General features: G+C 46.7%; 1 non-coding gene across 1 annotated transcript; it reads right to left on the bottom strand.

Moving 5' to 3' along the window:
• Nucleotides 1–19,086: 19,086 nt before the first annotated feature.
• On the bottom strand, nt 19,087–19,167 carry TRNAL-CAG (transfer RNA leucine (anticodon CAG)). The gene has a single exon. It is a non-coding gene; the product is annotated as a tRNA-Leu (tRNA).
• Between the last annotated feature and the right edge of the window lie 60 nt (nt 19,168–19,227).

Raw genomic sequence — 19,227 nt, 5'->3', positions numbered from 1 at the left:
GGTCTGACTATGCTTTGTAATTTTGGTGTCATCCCCCACCACTCCATCTAGCTTCTTCTTCTTCACATCATATTGTATTTGCACCTGCTGTATCATTGATTGGATGGTCACCTGCTGCTGCATCATAAGTAGCTTAGCTTGTTTTGCCATTGAATCAGACTATGCGGGGAACATTAGTTTTTATTATCTCAAACTACCGCCGTGTGATTATGCAGGTGCATAGTTTGTTTTTATTATGTAAAACTACCTCCCTGGAACATTAGTTTGTCACCTTGTTTCCACTGAGTGAATCCACTGATATGCAGGATATTGTTTGTTGCTTATGCTTTTCTGGTCGACAGTATCAGGCAGTAACACATTAATTAGTCTCTTGGTTATTTGAAGTCAAATCCATGATTTTGTTATGTACTGTTTGCTCACAGTTAAGTATAAGTTAACCTATCATGTTAAGGCAAACCTGAGAACACTTGCTTATGAGAACCAACTGGACTTCAGATATATCCAAGTGAAGATGTACTGTTACTATGGCAGTGAATTTTATCTATGTGAGATTAGAATTTGAGTGCCATCATTCATCTTATGGTATCTTGTTCTCTGTGATAATTGTTGACTTGCAAGATACAATGTTGATTTACTATATATGCCCGCACAGCTTGTTGCATGCCCGCAAGATACAATGTCCTGTTCTTCTTTTCAGCCTTGCCTGTGTACAATTTCTTCTTGATATGCTTCAGTTTTAAACTGTACAGTACATGGTAAAATGGAATTGGGATGGTTATGTCCTGGTTGTCATGAGAATATGTTACTGCTGCTTTTGTTATTTATCGTCTTCCCTGTGTACAGTTTGTCCCTGGTATGCTTCCCTGTTACTACTATATCATCATGGCAAAGCTAACATCTCATTGTGCTCTTTTTCATTTCAGAAGTCAGCCTCCGGCCATGGCGGATCTGCAGACGCCGCTGGTGCAACCAAAGAGGAAGAAGGTTCTGGTGGACTACCTGCTACGGTTTGCTTCAGCTCGTGCGGATAGGAGGTGGATGCCCGCACAGATCCGGCGTCTCCGACCTTGGCATCCACAAGGAGGAGCGGCGACAATTACATACCCAACCATGGGGCAGCAACAATTCATGGTTGAGCCTCCATCTACCTCTCTCACGTTCCCTGATTTTGCTGCTGCTCTAAATTCACTTTCACTTGACTGAATCTAGTGCTACTGCTGTCAGTCCTTAGTCCCTAGTGCTACTGCTCTAAATTCACTTGAATGTTTGACTAAATTCACTTGGTATTGCACTGCTTGCAAAATCGAGTTGCTTTCTCGCTGCCAGAAAAAGTCAGTACTCCCTAGTGTTGAATCAGTATTTACATGCTTGCAAATATTGGTCTGAATCTGCGATGCTCCCTAAAGTTGACTAAATCTCATGGAGTAGATTTCATTTTACCAATTGGTCTGAATCTATTTATACGCTTTACTGAATTTTGCTTGGTGCTGTCGCCGTCGGACTCTCATGCTGAATCAGTTGGACAGTGCATTCTTTACCAGTTCATTTTACCAATTCATGTAATTGTTGTTTAGTTGTAATTCATTTTACTGTCCCATGCACAAGTGATATTCATGTCCAGCCAAATGATATATTGTGCTTTCGAAAGTGATATGTACCCAACTGCTTATATACGTATTTTGTTCTTAACTGTAGATTTCCTCTCACAATAGCTCCATGCAAAAGAAGGTTGAAAGGAGAAGGAGAAGGACTGAAGGAGGTCCATGTTGAAGAAGGTCGACAGAAGCAGTAGAGCTTGTAATACTGTCATTGCCATTGTATTTGTGTTGTATGATGTATCCGCGTTTACCCACAAAAAAATGTATTCACGTTGTAATACTATGATTGCCATTCTGGCTACTATTTCAAGCAGTGTATTTTGCCAGTGCTGATTTAGATATTTGTTACTTATTTACTATGAAATGAAATCTAAAGAAATTGATCCTGACAACCGGGTCCTATTACTAGAAACTGACAATTGGGACCAATCTTCTAAGAAAAAGAAAAACTGAAACTCTTGGGACAAATGTAAAACAGTGGAAAATAAAATGGCAAAAAATAAAAGATCATACGCTGTAAAAAGGCCGCATCTAGAAATAAAAAGGTCGAATTGCTGGGGCAGCCCATGTAGCTAGCAAAAATTAATAGGAAAAATAAATATTAAAAAGGCCGAATTAATGGGCTCGGCCCATATAAACACCGAATTGGACCGGGCTGATTCTTGTGCCACATCAGATTGCCACGTCGGATGCTACGTGGCCTGGGGAGGCTGCTAGTGACCAAAACAAAACAGTAGGCATATTTTGGTCGTAAACGTCTACGACATTCTCACAGAGAAGTTCGTTAATTTCAGTTTACGACTGCCAGCTTTTGACCATCTATTTTTGGTCATAAAAAGGTCACAAATGAAAAATAATGACCATTCAGTGACCAATAGTCAAGGTCACAAGTTGACATATTTCTTATAGTGGAGGACTCCTTCTCTTGGTGCACCCTCCTAGGGCCGGCCGGCCTCCCCCCGTGCTCCTTTATATACGGGGGCAGGGGGCACCCCATAGACACACAAATTGATCATTTACCTTTTAGCCATGTGCGGTGCCCCCCTCCACCATAATCCACCTCGGTCATGTCGTAGCGGTGCTTAGGCGAAGCCCTGCGTCGGTAGCTTCATCAACACCATCATCACACCGTCGTGCTGATGGAACTCTTCCTCGAAGCTCTACTGGATCGTGAGTTCGTGGGACGTCACCGAGATGAACGTGTGCAGATCGCGGAGGTGCCGTACGTTCGGTACTAGGATCGGTCGATCGTGAAGACGTACGATTACATCAACCGCGTTGTCATAATGCTTCCGCTTACGGTCTACGAGGGTACAAGGGCGACACTCTCCCCTCTCGTTGCTATGCATCACCATGATCTTGCATGTGCGTAGCAAATATTTTGAAATTACTGCATTACCCAACAGCACCCTAGCCTCGTGCCATAAGTTCTGAAGTAGGCGCTTGCACTCGGCTTCGAGAACCCTAGCCGCCTCTGCCTCGTGTTCCTCAGCAACCCTGTAGAGGGTCTGCAATCGAACAAGAAAAGACTGATTAGTACAATCACTAGGTAATGTTGTTTTTTAATTCCGTAAAGTAGAAATTACACAAAACCGTCGCCTCACAATGTCGGCCACCGTCTCGCACATGACACAGTCGACGCTCTCCTCTGGCGGGGCCGGGGCAGCCACGTACAGCTCCCAACTCATTGCTAGCTGTGGAGCCTGACCCTCACCGGGCAACGTGACCCACCCCGGGAATTGGTGCTGGATTAGAGTACCAAGGACCTGGTTGGGCCTGCGGACACCATCGGGGTGTATCCAACCCCTGCAGTATGACAAGGCCAACACATTAGATATTAATTTGAAGAAACATGAAGGACAAAGGTTAAACAGGTAAACGCACTTACTTCTCCCCGTTAGGCTGAATCAACCACCTCTGATCGCGGGTCGGCGGCACGGGGGGGAGCTTCGTACCACCACACTGGTAGACCTTCTTGCCCTGCTCAACCAGCTCGCCATCGCTAAAACTATCGTCAGACCAGGTCTCCTCGCCATCAGCATGGCCACTAGTCTACGAAGCCACCTGGGACGAAGACTCTAGGACCGGAGTCTCGTGGGACGAAGACTGGGGCCTGAGTCTCCTGGGACAAAGGCTCGGCGACACGAGGCTCGTCGGCCCAAGGCTCGTGGACCCGAGTCCAAGACGGGTCCAAGTCTGACGGCTCCACCTGAGACGGAGCACTCTGGTGGTCCGGAGAATCAGCTTCAGGTGGCGGCGAGGAAGGCACAACAGCCTTCCTACCTCTCCCGCCGCCACGTCCACCTCTAGATCTCCTCTTCGTCTTCCCCCAACCTCTCCCGGTCGAAGAAGAAGGGCCCGCCGGTGTCGCCATGCTGTCTACGAGCGCTCTACGAAGCTGCTGGGTGGAATATAGCCACCCCTCCCAGCATGCGCCGAGGAAGGAGGCTCGGAGCGCTCTCGACCCGCGCCCACCATCTGTCAACACCTGCAATGACAAAGAGTAAACGAAATTAGTACAACATAAACATAATAAAAAAATTGGTGGGTGAAAACAACACCAAAAACCCTTTTCTGATATTTCAAGCTTTTGGAATATTTACATAGGAAATATTCTCTATAAATTCCAAGAAAATTCTAGCATGTATGACAATGCCATATTTGGTTATCTTGCCAAGTATCATCTCATGGAGAACAAAATGACATCAGCAAAACCCCTCAAACTACTTAACCTAACTAACCTAGAAACTAACCTAACTAACCTGGTCTAAATATAACTAACCTAACTAACCTAAAAAATCAAACCAACCTAGAAAATCAAACTAACATAACTAACACCTTCTACTTATTCTAAAGATAACTAACCTAACCTAACTAACCTAGAAACTAACCTAATCTAGTCTAAAGATAACTAACCTAACCTAACTAACCTAGAAACTAACCTAGCTACCTAAACTAAACTAAATTAACCTAAAATAAACTCCTTTCCCCCTCGATATTTCTTTTTCTTCTTCTTCCTTCTTTTCCTTCTTCCTCTTGTCTTCTTTTTCTTCTTCATTTTCCTTATTTTCCTTTTTCCTCTTCACTTCTACTTTTTCTTCTTTTCTTCTTAATATAAAAACTGACCTAAAATCTAACCTACAATCTACTAACCTAAAAAAAGCTAACCTACAATATACAATCTACTAACCTAATTAAAGCAACTAAATCTACTAACCTAATTAAAGCAACTAAATCTACTAACCTAATTAAAGCAACTAAATCTACTAACCTAAAGCAACTAAATCAACTAACCTAAAGCAACTAAATCAACTAACCTAAAGCAACTAAATGTACTAACCTAAAGCAACTAAATCAACTAATTAACCTAAAGCAACTAAATGCACTAACCTAAATCAACTAACCTAAAGCAACTAACCTAAATCAACTAACCTAAAGCAACTGAATCAACTAAAATAGCAAAAAAATAAAGGCAGAACCTCACCAGGGGCGGAGCGGCGACAGGCGGCGGGGGGCGGCTGGACGGAGAGGCGTCGGGCGGCGGGGGGCGGAGCGGTGCCGGGGCGGCGGGCGGCCTCGGGGGTCGGGTGCGGTGGGGGTCGGCGGCGGTGGGGGTCGGGGGCGGTGGTGGTCAGCGGCGGGGCGGCCCGGGCATGGGGACGGCGCGGTGAGGGGAGAGAGACAGAGGGAAGAGAAAGAGGATGGCGCGGGCGCGGGTGCTGACCTTTTTGATAGGTCAAATCTTTTTGCCGTTTGCTAGCAGACGACAAAGAGCCTAGGTAGTGGGGTGGGGCCGGGGAGGAACGACCGTTAGGTTGGCCATTTTCTTTGCCGTCCGCTAGCGGACGCAAAAAAGCTTTGTCGTCAGCTACCAGACAGCAAAGTGACCATTAAGTTCTTCTCATTAGTGGGCCACCCACTCTCTTTGCCGTCGGCTAGCTGACGACAAACATGTTCTTTGCCGTTAGCTCATTCTTTGCCGTCAGTTTTCGTCAAGCTGATGGCAAGATGACCCGCTCATGCCGGAGACGAGACGAAAATGAAAATGAAGGGGATGAGTAGCTCATAGAGGGGGGTCACCACTGGCGTCACAGATCTAAGATGTTGTCGCCGTCGGTGCTAGGAAGTGAGGTTGGATTCGTCCTCCCTCTAGAGGAGACCTAGTAAAAGGAGGGTGAGCCCGCATATTTAGCTTTATGCCACACCTATAGATTTTTGTCTCCCACCATCTTCATGTGTGCACTTCCACATACATCATCCCCCCTTATGGTCGCCTCGTCCTGGATCCATGAAAACAGTCGATTTCAGCATCCTAGTGAGCCAGGCTCTCGGTGGTTTGAGTTTCGTTCACGTATGGGCCAAGGCCTTGGGTGAGCAACCAAACATGATATTTTTGCATCCACTCGTCCTATTTGGGGGACTGCATGATACAAATCATGCCATGTATGGTTCATTCATCACATAAAGGGAATTGGAGGGGTGAGAAACAAGAGCATACATGCGTACGGTTTACTCATTGCACTCAGTAATGATGCAAAACTTCAAATAATAGTGCTATGATACCATGTTATAATTCCTCAAGGGATTCAAAAACATAAGTTGGACGTGTGTACATCTACATTCTTGTGAGCGATGATAAATTCAAAAGGAAAATATTGTTTGGTTTGATGGCACTTAGTTTGTCTACCCAAAGACCATTAAGGCTTTGAAATTTCAGATTCAGATATCACCAACGTGTACATTCCTTTCTTAGCTAAATGGCCCAAGAAGATTTTTGCAGAAACCATGGACGAGGAAGTTTCTTTTTGAGATACACTTGAACATTTCTACCCCGAGTCTAGTGAAAGCTAAACCTGGATTTTATAATTTTTGGAAAGGGGCAAGAAAATAAAGAAAGAAAAACATATGTTGTAGAATGAATGTAGGTAATGTAGAAACCATGCATAGAGGATGCATGATAACTAAGGAATAATCATTATTGCTCAATGGGCCAATACAATGGAAGTCAAGTGCGCCTTATATATGGTTTTGGGAGAATGAGCGTATCTTTGTGATTCATTGCAACGTACATTTTCCCTAGTTTTCACACCTCAGAAAATATTGTAGTGTCATCTACTTGGTATAAAATGTGAGGTCCACAATTTTGTAGATAATAGAAAACTAAACACAATTTCCACATCTAATAAAATCAACCGATCTAAACTGATGACCAAAACCCGAAGCATAGCAAACAGCTACAATGCCAAAAATAATAAAACAAAACCACCACCTTGTTTTTCAAGCATCGATTTCCTATTCTCCACAGTCCGTGTCACACCAATGCACATTTAATTCATCTATCTAACTTCCAAATTGGGTTCCTAATGTTGCTAAAAATACATAACTCAGTTTTCTCGCACCCACGTAAATCAATTGGTCTAAAAAGGTATACATCGAGAAAGCAAAGGAAAAATATATAGACACGCACAAAAATGCCCGTCTTGGGGGTCGAACCCAAGACCACAAGGTTAAGGGCGTGTAAGGTTTGCTCAGGAAGCTAACCAAACACGTCCTAAGAGCCTCGACTCTACCAACTAAGCTAGACGGCAATGTGCAAAATTTTACAATCCATCTATTATATGTGAAAACAAGGGACAATAAAGCCATTGGGTTCATCCATGTTACCACATAAGTTAACTAATCTACCCCATATTTATATAATTAGTCCTAACTGTAACAATCAAGGTTCAATGTTGCATTGAAATAATATTATTATTATTATCATCCATATATGTCACTATGTGCCCTACAAAATCATGATAAGAAAAAAGAGAATCAATGATGTGAATCTTGAACTAAAGAGAAAAAATATTGCATCATACAACCTTGCTTTATTGATTTGGAATCCCAAATATTAATAGAACTAACTCTAACACTAAGCTAGCTATGTTGCGGGCTATTCATCTTAACCTGTTGAAATGAATCCAGTGTGTCTATGCTAGAAAAATAAAAATTTATCAAGCATATAATGATGGAGAGCATCGAATGGCAGAACGGGTGGCCGCTAATATGGGAATGCCAATGCTAACTTAAATGGTAAAGCTGACAGTCTCGAGTCATCTCTTTTGTTCCGGGTGGGTGGTTTCTTTGTTTCAGGCCATCTACTATTGACCCGGTTGTGAGGTTGCCCATGCATGCGAGAGACGGACATGAGCATGGTAGATAAGGTCTCCTGCCTAACTTCTGGTTGTAGTTGTTTTTTCCGCATCTGTGGACAGTTGCGGAAAAAAATTTCCATCACAAACAGAGTCTCTTGTCATCAAAAGTAAATTGAGAAGGAAAGACATGCTCAATGATCATCGTCAAGGCAGATAAGAATGTAGTGTGATCATAACCATTTGCAGAAAGTCGAGGAAAAGATCCTTCAAATAGTTTGCATAGCTTCCGGCATTTAGTTGGTCTCTGCGCCAATTAGCGCAATAGGTCATCTAGTAAATATAAGTATTGTAATTTAATCATCGCCCAACTATAATTTGTTCACCACAACACACTTATCTTGCTTGGAGAGATGCCTCTTGTGAAACTATGAAATCGGGTCTATTTTCCTTTAATTTCATAAACTGTTACAACTTACTTTATTTGCTATTCCATTTTTATTATTTTATCTATTTACCAATTCCTACCATACCAGACAATTTCTCCTTGTAGCTATCTGGACAAGAAGCTTGACAACCTTGTTGAAGCATTGGGAACAAGATTGTTTGTGTTTTGTGTGCAGGTATCGAGGGTTAGCGTTGCAGAAAAAAATCCTACTGGTTCGATAAACATTGGTTCTCAATCGAGGGCAATACTTATTACTAGGTTACATCACCCTTACATTTCGATACCCAGCCACTATTACGAGAGAGCATGGTGCCATGCATCAGGCTCGTGCTATAAAGAAAGCGATGCACTTAGCCACTTCAATCGGTTTATACTTCTAGCACTGTCATCCGTATGGCCTGCTACACAGTCTAATTATGGTCAATATGGGCGTGGTTGGTTCTCTGCATGGATTATGTTCCCGTTGCATATGTGGCTCGGTAGAGCATGGCTGAGAAAATACAACCTCTAAACCACAATTTGCACTTTGTTTGGCCGTCCTCATGCGTTGGGAGATCTTTTGATACATGGCATTTGGTTGGTAGCACCTCGGGGTTATGACTATGAAGATGCAATTACGTGGTATTTGGTTGTTCCGTTCTAATACTGTAGTCAACCCTTCTCACTAGCGAGGACCTTACCACAAAGTAGACAACATAGGAAGTACGAAACTAACATTGTTTCAGTCCTAACTACTAAACATATGACAGTTCAATCTAACTACTAACAAATGGCAGTACCAAATTAATAGTCATATGGCTAATGGGCAAAGGTTTATCAATGGTGTTCAAGCGGGAAGTTCATCATTCTCACCCTCTCCTCCTCTTCTACTTCTCTTCATCTTCTTTTGATCAAGGATTTTAAATCCATTCTTCAAAGTACCAAATGCCCTCTCAATCATAACTCTAAGTCTAGAGTGTTTGAGAATTACCAATTCGACAACAGTCTTAGGGTAGTTCCTACGAGAGAAATTATTGAGATGGCACCTGTTTTTCTTGCTGGAAGAACTCGATGTCGACATGCATATCCAACACCTACTAGGTAGAAATTACGATCATGGATATTGAATCCATCAAGTCAATCCACGTTGTCAGCAAGAATGTTAACATCATGGGATGGTCCTACTCAACCAGCTAACACATATGTGAATTTGAGATCGAAATCAACATCATCAAGCACATTATGGCTTGTGTATTGCATTCTATCCCTATTTCTTGCAGCATGTGACCTCAGCACTCTAGCAGTCACATGAGTACCATCTGTTGCACATATACAAAGGTGTTATGGCTCACAATAATGCAAGTATGTCATTGCATGAACTAACAATTAGTAACTCTCACCTTGAAATATGGATACCATCTATAGCTCGTCCATATCTTCGTAGAAATTCAACAAGTAGGTTCCTTGATCATGTCTCCTCGAAGCTCTCCAATAGCATACAACACTTTCTTGAAATATCAAAAATTATCTAAACAAATCCCATGAATGTGTTGTGAATCACATTGAAACTCAGGTTATGACCTACATCATGAAGGAACATTGCTACTTGATCTTCGAAAGAGGAGTGGGTGTTATCTTGTAGCGACCCTTCTCCCAAACATCACCGCAAGCTGGGCAAAAGGGTCTCTTCTCATTCTAAGCATATTCACAGCCTCTAAATATCATTACGATTGTAGGTATAGTTCAGACTAGCCATCCTTATCTTCAGCTAAAGTTGGACCATATCTGACGACAGGCTTTGAGTTGTAACGAATCGCTCTCTTGTGGGCCAACACCAACCTAAGCCAAATCAAATATATGAGCGAGTGTTGAAGCCTGAACGAGCAGCTTCATTGGTTCGCCATAGTGAAATCGAGGTTGCAATAAGTAATGACTAAATCGATCGAACACCTTACGAACTAACAATGGAGGGATGGAGGGTGGTTGTATGATACTTGCCTCCATGGAAGGCGATGGTGACAAGTCGCCCATGCCGAGACGTTGCAGAAACAAAGATGAAGGGGACGAGTAGCTCACGAAGGGGAGTCGCCAATGGTGTCATGGATCTAAGATGTTTCCACCACCGGTGCCAAGTTCTGAGGTTGGCCCTGTCCTCCCTCTAGAGTTAATCTAGTAAAACGGGTGAGCGTGCTTATTTAGCGCCACACCGAGCTTATAGATTTTTGTCTCCCGCCATCTCCATGTGTGCACCTCCACGTATGTCATTCCCCCTTTGCGCTCACCTCGGCCTGGATCTGCAAAAACGGCCGATTTGAGTGTTCCTGGTGAGCCAGACTCTGGGTGGTTTGTGCGCGTATGTGCCAAGGCCTTGGTTTAGCAACCAAACATTATATTTTTGCATGCACACATCCTATTTGGGGGACTACAAGACACCAACTACCCCGTGTATGGTTCATTCATCGCGGAAAGGGAAATTGGGGGGTGGTAAGAAACAAGAGCATGCATGCGTACGGTTTACTAATTGTCCACAGTAGTGATGCAAATCGTCAAATAATAGTGCTATGATACCATGTTGTAAATACTCGAGGGATTCAAAAACAAAAGTTGGACATGTGTACATCTACATTCTTGTAAGATGATAAATTCAAAACGAAAATATTGTTTGGTTCTATGGCACTTAGTTTGTCTACCCAAAGTCTATTAATGCTTTGAAATTTCAGATTCAGATATCACCAACATGTACATTCCCATCACTGTACATTCCTTTAGCTAAATGGCCCAAGAAGTTTTTCGGGAGAAACTAGGGGATGAGGAGGTTTCTTTTTGAGATATACTTGAACCCAGGATAGGCATTTAGTTTACCTATCTAGTTTTAGCCAGTCGGTTGTGGCGTCTTTTCATGGCTAGTTGGTGTTTCTAGCCCTTTTTGGCTGTGTGTGAGCTTTCTTTGCTTTTTTATTACTTTTGCAGACCTTGGAACCATGTTGGCACTGCTTCATTTGGTTAATAAGATGGCCGTATGCATCATTCTGATGCAGAGGCCGGGGAGACCCCCCTTTTCGAAAAAAAAAGTGAAACTAGACCTGGAGATTTATAATTTTGGGAAGGGGGAAGCAAATAAATAAAGAAAAAAGTGTTGTATAATGAATGTAGGTAATGGAGAGAAGGCTTATTTTTTGCGTGGTGTCTATATAGGCAATCCCTTGTGCCTTATTGACAAAATCCCCAAAACATTTTCTACCTCTTTAGATTGAGTCAATCATGGAGAATATTGGCACCATACTAAGGAAGTAAGGATGGCCACGCCAATAATCTGAAAGATGTGTAGCGACTGACCGGATGCGTCTCTGTACTACTCAGTTCATCTCTAGGCTCGGTGAGAATGGCCTGCCACTCTATCGACTCCTCAAGAAGTCTGACCCCTTTGAGCGAACTAATGAGGCCAAGTCATCCTTCAACAACCTCAAGCGCCAATTCTGTACACCACAAGTCCTCGCTGCTCCAGCATAGGGGAGTCCCTTGTTGATATACACCATTGCCACCAACCGAGTTCTTAGCATTGTTTTGGTGGTAGAACGCGTAGAGCCAGGATTTAGGCATAGAGGGGGCAAGATAGGGTGAAGCCAAAACATAATTGGCTCATCAGAAATTACAATTGTTTTATACCAAGTACCATCCGTGTTTCACTTAGCCCAAACATGCGCAAAAATAGATATGATAGCTACCAATAGTGGCAGCGCCAGGCCCAGGCAGCTCGGGCCTCTGCCTGGGGAGTGAGCCTTATATCCTTCGTTGACTGTAGCTACAGTGCTATAGTGCCTCGATAGTTGGAAACTGTGTTGTGATTTCCTTGAGTGTTTCTGGTACAATCAGTGTTTACATAGAGAGAGAGAAGGTCCCAGAGAGTTAGGCACGCAGGCCATGCAGGAGTAAGCTCAGATCCTACAATCTAGGATCGGTACACTGAGAGAGTACAACGTTACATAATGTACAAAATATACAACTTAACACCCCCCCCCCCTCAGCCGGAACTCCATTGGGAAGGATGTTCAGGCTGGACCGAAACTCGGTGAAGACTGGCGAGGGCAGTCCCTTGGTGAAGATGTCGGCATATTGCGAGCTGGATGGCACATGCAAGACTCGAACGTCGCCAAGGGCCACACGATCCCGAACAAAATGCAAGTCAATCTCAATATGCTTGGTTCGTTGATGCTGGACCGGATTGCTCACAAGGTAGGAGGCACTGATGTTGTCGCAATACACCACGGTGGCACATTTGGGTGGTACCCTGAGCTCATGAAGAAGTTGCCGCAACCAACAGGCTTCAGCCACACAGTTTGCAACACCTCGATATTCAGCCTCGGCACTGGATCGTGAGATGGTGGGTTGGCGCTTGGAGGACCAGGAGACGGGGTTAGCTCCAAGGAACACACAAAAACCAGAGGTCGACCTGCGTGTGTCCGGACACCCGGCCCAGTCGGCATCGGTGTAAGCAATGAGGTCAGTGGAGGGTGACCGAAAAAGCTGGAGGTCGTAGTGAGATGTACCCTGGAGGTATCGGAGAATGCGCTTCACAAGCTGCCAATGGATATCACGTGGAGCATGAATGAATAAACAGGCTTGTTGGACCGCATATGTAATGTCCGGGCGGGTTAGGGTGAGGTATTGGAGAGCTCCGGTGATGCTACGGTAGTCAGTGGGGTTAGAGAGCAAGGTACCATCAGTAGAAGACAGTTTGGAGCTGGTGTCGGCCGGTGTGGATATGGGTTTGCATGTAAGCATAGATGCGCGCTCAAGAAGCTCGAGAGTGTATTGCTGCTGGCATAGGAAGAGGCCGGACTGGTTGGAGGTGACATTGATGCCCAAGAAATGGTGTAAGGCACCAAGGTCAGTCATGGCAAACTCGCGCTTAAGAGAGGAGATGATGTGGGTGAGTGTGTGAGGTGAGCTTGCGGTGAGAATGATATCATCCACATAAACGAGAAGATAGGCAAGGGAGTTACCATGATGTAGGATGAACAGGGACGTGTCACTCTTGGATGCCCGAAAACCAAGAGATAAGAGGAATGCTTGAAAGCGTAAGAACCACGTCTGAGGTGCCTGCTTGAGACCATATAGTGACTTGTTGAGAAGACACACATGATCCGGCTTGGAGGAGTCCACAAGACCGGTCGGTTGCGAGCAATACACTGTTTCATTGAGCTCACCATGAAGAAATGCATTCTTGACATCAAGTTGATGAATGGGCCAGGAATGACTGGTGGCAAGACTCAATACCACCCGAATGGTTGCTGGCTTGACCACTGGACTGAACGTCTCATCGTAGTCCACACCCTCCTGTTGTGAGAAGCCACGAACAACCCACCGAGCCTTGTACCATGCCAGAGACCCATCCGTGTTGAATTTGTGCCTGAAGATCCACTTGCCCGTCACCACATTCGCACCTGCAGGCTTAGGCACCAAAGACCAAGTGAAGTTGTTCATTAATGCATTATACTCATCTAACATTGTTTGACGCCAATGGGGATCCTTAAGGGCTGATTTATACGTGGGAGGAATGGGTGAGATGGGTGAGGAGGCGTCGGCAAGAAAGAGGCGTTTTGGCATTAAGTAGCCTGTTTTAGCGCGTGTGGTCATCTTGTGGGAGTTTTCGGGTGGCTGTACCGGTACTGCATGGGGTGGAAGAGGTGGTGTGGGTGTGCAAGGCGGGGAAGAATCCGAGGCAGATTCGGTGGACCCGGGCGATTCAGCGGGCGCTGGATTGGGCGAGGAGCACGAGACGGATGCGGTGGGACCAGGCGTTGGGGGCGCACGGGTGGGCGCGCGATCCGAGAGGGAATCGGCAGAGCATGGCGAATCGGGCGCAGGGGCCAGTCTGCGGTGCGAGGAGGATGCGGCGGGCCCGGACGAGGCAGGCGCACTGGCGGGCACGTGATCCGAAGTGGATCCGCGCGAGGGGGGCGCAACAGTAGGTCTGGGCCGGTGCGGGGTGGAGCGGGCGACATGGGTGGGGAGGGTTGGCGAGGCGCATAATCTAGTGGAGGACGGGGCCCAGGCGTGGTAGGTGGTGGCGATCCCGATGGGAGGATGGGGTGTGGCTGATATGGTGCATGAGGATTGTTTGTGGACGTGGAGGGTGTGTGGTCTGGTGTGGGGCTGTAGGGAAAAATTGTTTCGTCGAAAATAACGTGGCGAGAGACGATCACGCAGCGTGTGGCTAGGTCAAAGCACCTGTACCCCTTGTGTTCGAGGGCATAGCCTAGAAAGATGCAGCGGGAGGAGCGTGGGGTTAGTTTGTGGGCCATTGTGGCATATTGGTTGGGAAAACAGAGGCAACCGAAGACACGAAGGTGGTCATAGGTGGGTGGAACGCCGTAGAGAAGAAGATGTGGTGTGTGTGGCGCAATGGTACGAGAGGGGCGCCGGTTTAGAAGGTAGGTGGCGGTGTGAAGGGTTTCAACCCAAAATGGGGGCGTGAGGTTCGCTTGAAGGAGAAGCGTGCGCATGATATCGTTGGTGGTACGAATCATGCGTTCGGCTTTGCCATTTTGCGGGGAGGTATGTGGGCACGAGAAGCGATAAGCAATGCCGTTGGAGGAGAAGAAGGTGCGTAGGGACGAATTGATGAATTCACCGCCGTTGTCACATTGCATGCTCTTGATGATCACGTGGAATTGTGTGTGCACAAACGTAAAAAAGCGTTGAAGCACAGTGGAGGTGTCAGATTTGTTGCGAAGAGGAAATGTCCACGAGTAATGCGTAAAATCATCAAGCACGACTAGATAATATTGGAACCCAGAAAAGCTAACAACAGGTGATGTCCACAAGTCACAATGAATTAAATCAAAAGAAGCATATGTTTTACTAAAGGAGGATGGAAAAGGTAAACGGGGTTGGCGCCCAAGTTGGCACGCATTACATGGGGTGTGGGGAGCCTTATTACAATCATTAAGAAAGTGTTGGGCGAGTGAGGAAAAGGTGTGTGCTCCGGGATGCCCAAGGCGGTGATGCCACAAGTCCGAGGTGGTGGTGGCGAGGAGAGCGGACGCCGGCGCCGGTTTAGTGCCAACGAAGGGGTAGACATCGCCGTGGCTAACGGAGATCATGAGAACTCATCGAGTGCGAAGATCCTTCACAAGAAAACCACACGGGTAAAATTCAATAGACCAAGAATTGTCTTTAGTAAATTTACGAACTGATATGAGGCTAGTAACGACATTGGGGGAGACAAGAATGTCAGTGAGGCGAAAATCATGAGGGGAGAGGTTGGTAGAGCCCGTGGCAGTGACAGTAAGAGAATGCCCATTACCGACAACAATGCTAGAGGGTAAATGCGAAAATGAAGAACTTGACGAGATCAGATTACCTTGGGTGCCTGTCACGTGCGAAGATGCGCCACTGTCGAGGTACCACTCGGGGGCCGGGGGCGTAGCGTAGCCGCCGTTACTGAAGGCGGCGTTGAGCATGGTGAGATGGTCCCATGACGGCTGCGGTGGCTGATAGTACGGAGTAGATGGCACCGGAGACGGCCTGAAGGCGTGGTACGCCTGAGCATGGGCGCCGGGGCGGGGTCCAAGAACACCGGCGGCGTTGGGCGGGATCCAGCCAGAGCGGGGCGACGGGAGCGCCATCCCGTAGGGGGCGAAGTACCCCGTAAAGGGGGAGAAGGTAGCCGCCTGGTGACCGCGCCCAGAGTGGTCACCGCGTCCTCGGCCGCGACCGCGCCCATGCCCGCGTCCACGGTCACCGCCGTCACCAGAGCGGTCACCGCGCCCGCGGCCAGAGGAGGAGGCCGACGGAGGGGTGGCGTCCGGGGCGCGATCAGAAGGGCGATCGCCGTGGCCGCGACCACCCGAGGGACCGGCCGAGGAGCCGGCGCCGGAAGAGCTGCCGCCCGCCATGGCGAACGCAGAGGCGCCTTCCTCAGCCGCGCGCTGCGCCTGCGACTCCTCCGCGAGAACAACGCGGGAGAGCACGGTGTCGAAGGGGAGGCCCTGGTCACCGAGGACGACGCGGATGGTGTCGAGCCGCTTGTCGAGGCCATGAAGAAATTGGGTGGTGAGATCCACCTCGGTGACGGCACGATCAATATCGGCGAGGGCGTCGGTGAGGAGCTTCAGACGGCGTGCGTACTCGGATACAGAGAGATCACCCTGTTTGAGGTTTCGGTATTGGCGGTTGAGGATCATGAAGCGAGCATCGCGATTGGCGAGGAAGAAGTCTTTGATCTTGTGCCATAGGGCGTAGGTGGTGGCGGCGCCGACCACATGGTCGCACATGGTGTCCGAGAGGGTGGCATAGATCCACAGGACAATGTGGGCGTCAAGCTCAAGATATTGCGCTGGAGCATTGGGAGGGGGGATGGTCGAGAAGGTAGGAGACGCCGTAGCGAACGAGAACCATCAGAAAGAAAGTTTTCCACTTATGGTAGTTGTGATCCGCGGGATTGAGAAGAAACTTGATGTGGTTCGTGATGTGGTCGCGGAAGATAGGATGGGTCTGGGAGGAGGCCGGCGGTGGCGCGGGAGAAGAGTCAGCGGTGGTGAAGAGAGGGGCAAACTGGGATGCCGTGGCAGGTGAGGAGCCGCTGAAGAGGACTGGAGTGGTGCCGAAGACGAAGGGGGGAGTGGTGCCGGCAGGAGGCGCCGAGGAGGAGGAGAGGGAGCCCGGCGACGTGGTGGAGCTCGTGGCGGCGGCGGGGGAGGAGGAGAGATCGTCCGCAGCCATGGGGGAACCCTAGCGACTGATACCAAGTTAGAAACTGTGTTGTGATTTCCTTGAGTGTTTCTGGTACAATCAGTGTTTACATAGAGAAAGAGAAAGTCCCGAAGAGTTAGGCACGCAGGCCATGCGGGAGTAAGCTCAGATCTTACAATTTAGGATCGGTACACTGAAAGAGTACAATGTTATATAATGTACAAAATATACAACTCAACATCGATGGCTTCCTGGGTCCTGGTCATATCCTGCCGCCGGTAATGGCTACCAATACGTACTCCAAACCATAATGTAAACTAGTGTTTTACTAGAAAAAGTTATCAATGTTATTGGAGCACATACCTAGAAGATCAGATCCAGCCTCTCGTTCCTCCGCCGCATGCAACGATCATCATTGGTCACCAACGCTCAACGAAGCGTCTTGGGCCAAAGGGTACATCTTCAACAACTACGAGTCTACAGAGGCTGACATCAATGCTTGATGAAGTCCTAACCTAGGCGTGACTGGAAACGAAAACAGATCGAATGAGTCAATGATAAACATGACAGACATGAAGGGAATCATCTGTATGCGTCAATGTGTATGTGTGTATCGTGGTGTCCAATTTACCTCACGACAAACCAAGGTCATTTGGAACGACTGATCGGCAGATAGTCCACGACAAAGCGCTCAGGGCTTGAAACGGCGGCTGGATGCTATCAAGCCCCGCCCTAGTACCGACGGTGACAAGATCTGGGAAGAACTAATCAGGAGCGGAAGGATCCATCGATTAGTTATTTCGGAGAACTCGGGCTGCATACGTGCGGTTATTGGCTCGGCTACCATCTTGGGCTTGGACCTTTCTGTCGTGTGCGTAGTAAGATGTACTCCCTCCGTTTTTATTTACTCTGCATATTAGAGTTGACTAAAATCAAACTTCCTAAAATTTCACCAAGTTTATAGGAAAGAATATAAATATTTACCATAACAAATCTATATGATGTGAAAGTACATTTGATAATGAATTTAATGGTGTTGATTTGTTATTGTATAGGTTAATATTTTTGTTTCTATACTTTGTCAAAGTTTACAAAGTTTGACTTTGACCAAAACTAATACGCAGAGTAAATAAAAATGGAGGGGGTACTATTTGATAATGGAGTGGACTATACTAACAAATGTACCAACATAAAAGTAGTACATGTCCCTGCTCCTAATTGTTGAGGGGGTGGGGGTGGGGGGGGGGGGGGGGGGGCTCAAAAATATTGTTGAAGCGGGCTGAACAATAGAGGGTTCTGGCCCCCGCTCGGCCCCCGACTGTCTTCGCCGCTAGCGCGGAGGAAGGCCGAATTTAGAAGGTCCGGCGACTTGTTTACTATGCAAGTAAGGTCATCACCGAGTTCAAGCAATGATATCCTCATTATCAGAAGCTAGTCTATGGCGTGTTCATGACGTCCGAGAAAGCTGATTCACTACTTACAAGACCACCTGGTCATTGTGGTCATTAGTGCCCCCTTGTCAGATATCATCGGCAACAGGGACGCCACTGGCCGAGTGGGAAAATGGGTCAACGATCTAGCGGCTCACGACATCATCTATGAGCCGCCTAAGCCATCAAGTCTGAAGCTCTAGCTAGCTGATTTCATCATCGAGTGGATTGAAACCCAGTCCCTGCCGACCAAGGTGAAGTCAGAGCATTGGATTACGTACTTCAACACCTCCAAGATGCTCGCAAGCTCGGGGGTTAGCGTCGTTCTCATCTCTATCGAATATGACAAGCTCGACTACATACTTCAAATCCACTTCAGGATGTTCAATAAATGTTGTCGAGTACATAACATTGTTGCACAACTTGTGAATTGCCGCATCACTTGGTACTCGCCGTTTGTTGTGTCATGGACACTCGAATCTGGTGGTGCAACAAATCATAAAGGAGTGCGACGCGAAGGACCCGACCGTGATCGCATATCGTGAGGCAGTGCGCGAGCTCAAAAATCATTTTGGAGGCTTGAAACTTAGCACGTTCGCCGTGATCATAACGGGATGCCCTTGAAAGTCCATGACAGCACGATATGCGCCAAGCTATCATCAACAGCGAACTTCACAAGTCCAATGTTACTGGAGTTATGTTCCTCCAGAAAAAAAATGGCGAGACGGAGCAGAGTAAAACGGCGTTGAATAGTCATGATTCCGAAATGTGCGGTTCTCTTTGATGAATAAAAAACTAATTGTCAAGAGTGGGATTTGAACCCACGCCCTTTCGGACCAGTACCTGAAACTGGCGCCTTAGACCAACTCGGCCATCTTGACGTTTGTTCTCAACAACGAAATGTAGATTCATATTATTTGGTTCGGTAAAAATGTTTGCAG

This window comes from Triticum urartu, chromosome 3A, assembly GCF_056163025.1.
Source record: "Triticum urartu cultivar PI428250 chromosome 3A, HENAU_Tu73, whole genome shotgun sequence".
Taxonomy (NCBI): domain Eukaryota; kingdom Viridiplantae; phylum Streptophyta; class Magnoliopsida; order Poales; family Poaceae; genus Triticum; species Triticum urartu.
The sequence above is the reverse complement of the archived record's forward strand: the minus strand, read 5'-3'. Positions and strand labels throughout refer to the sequence as shown.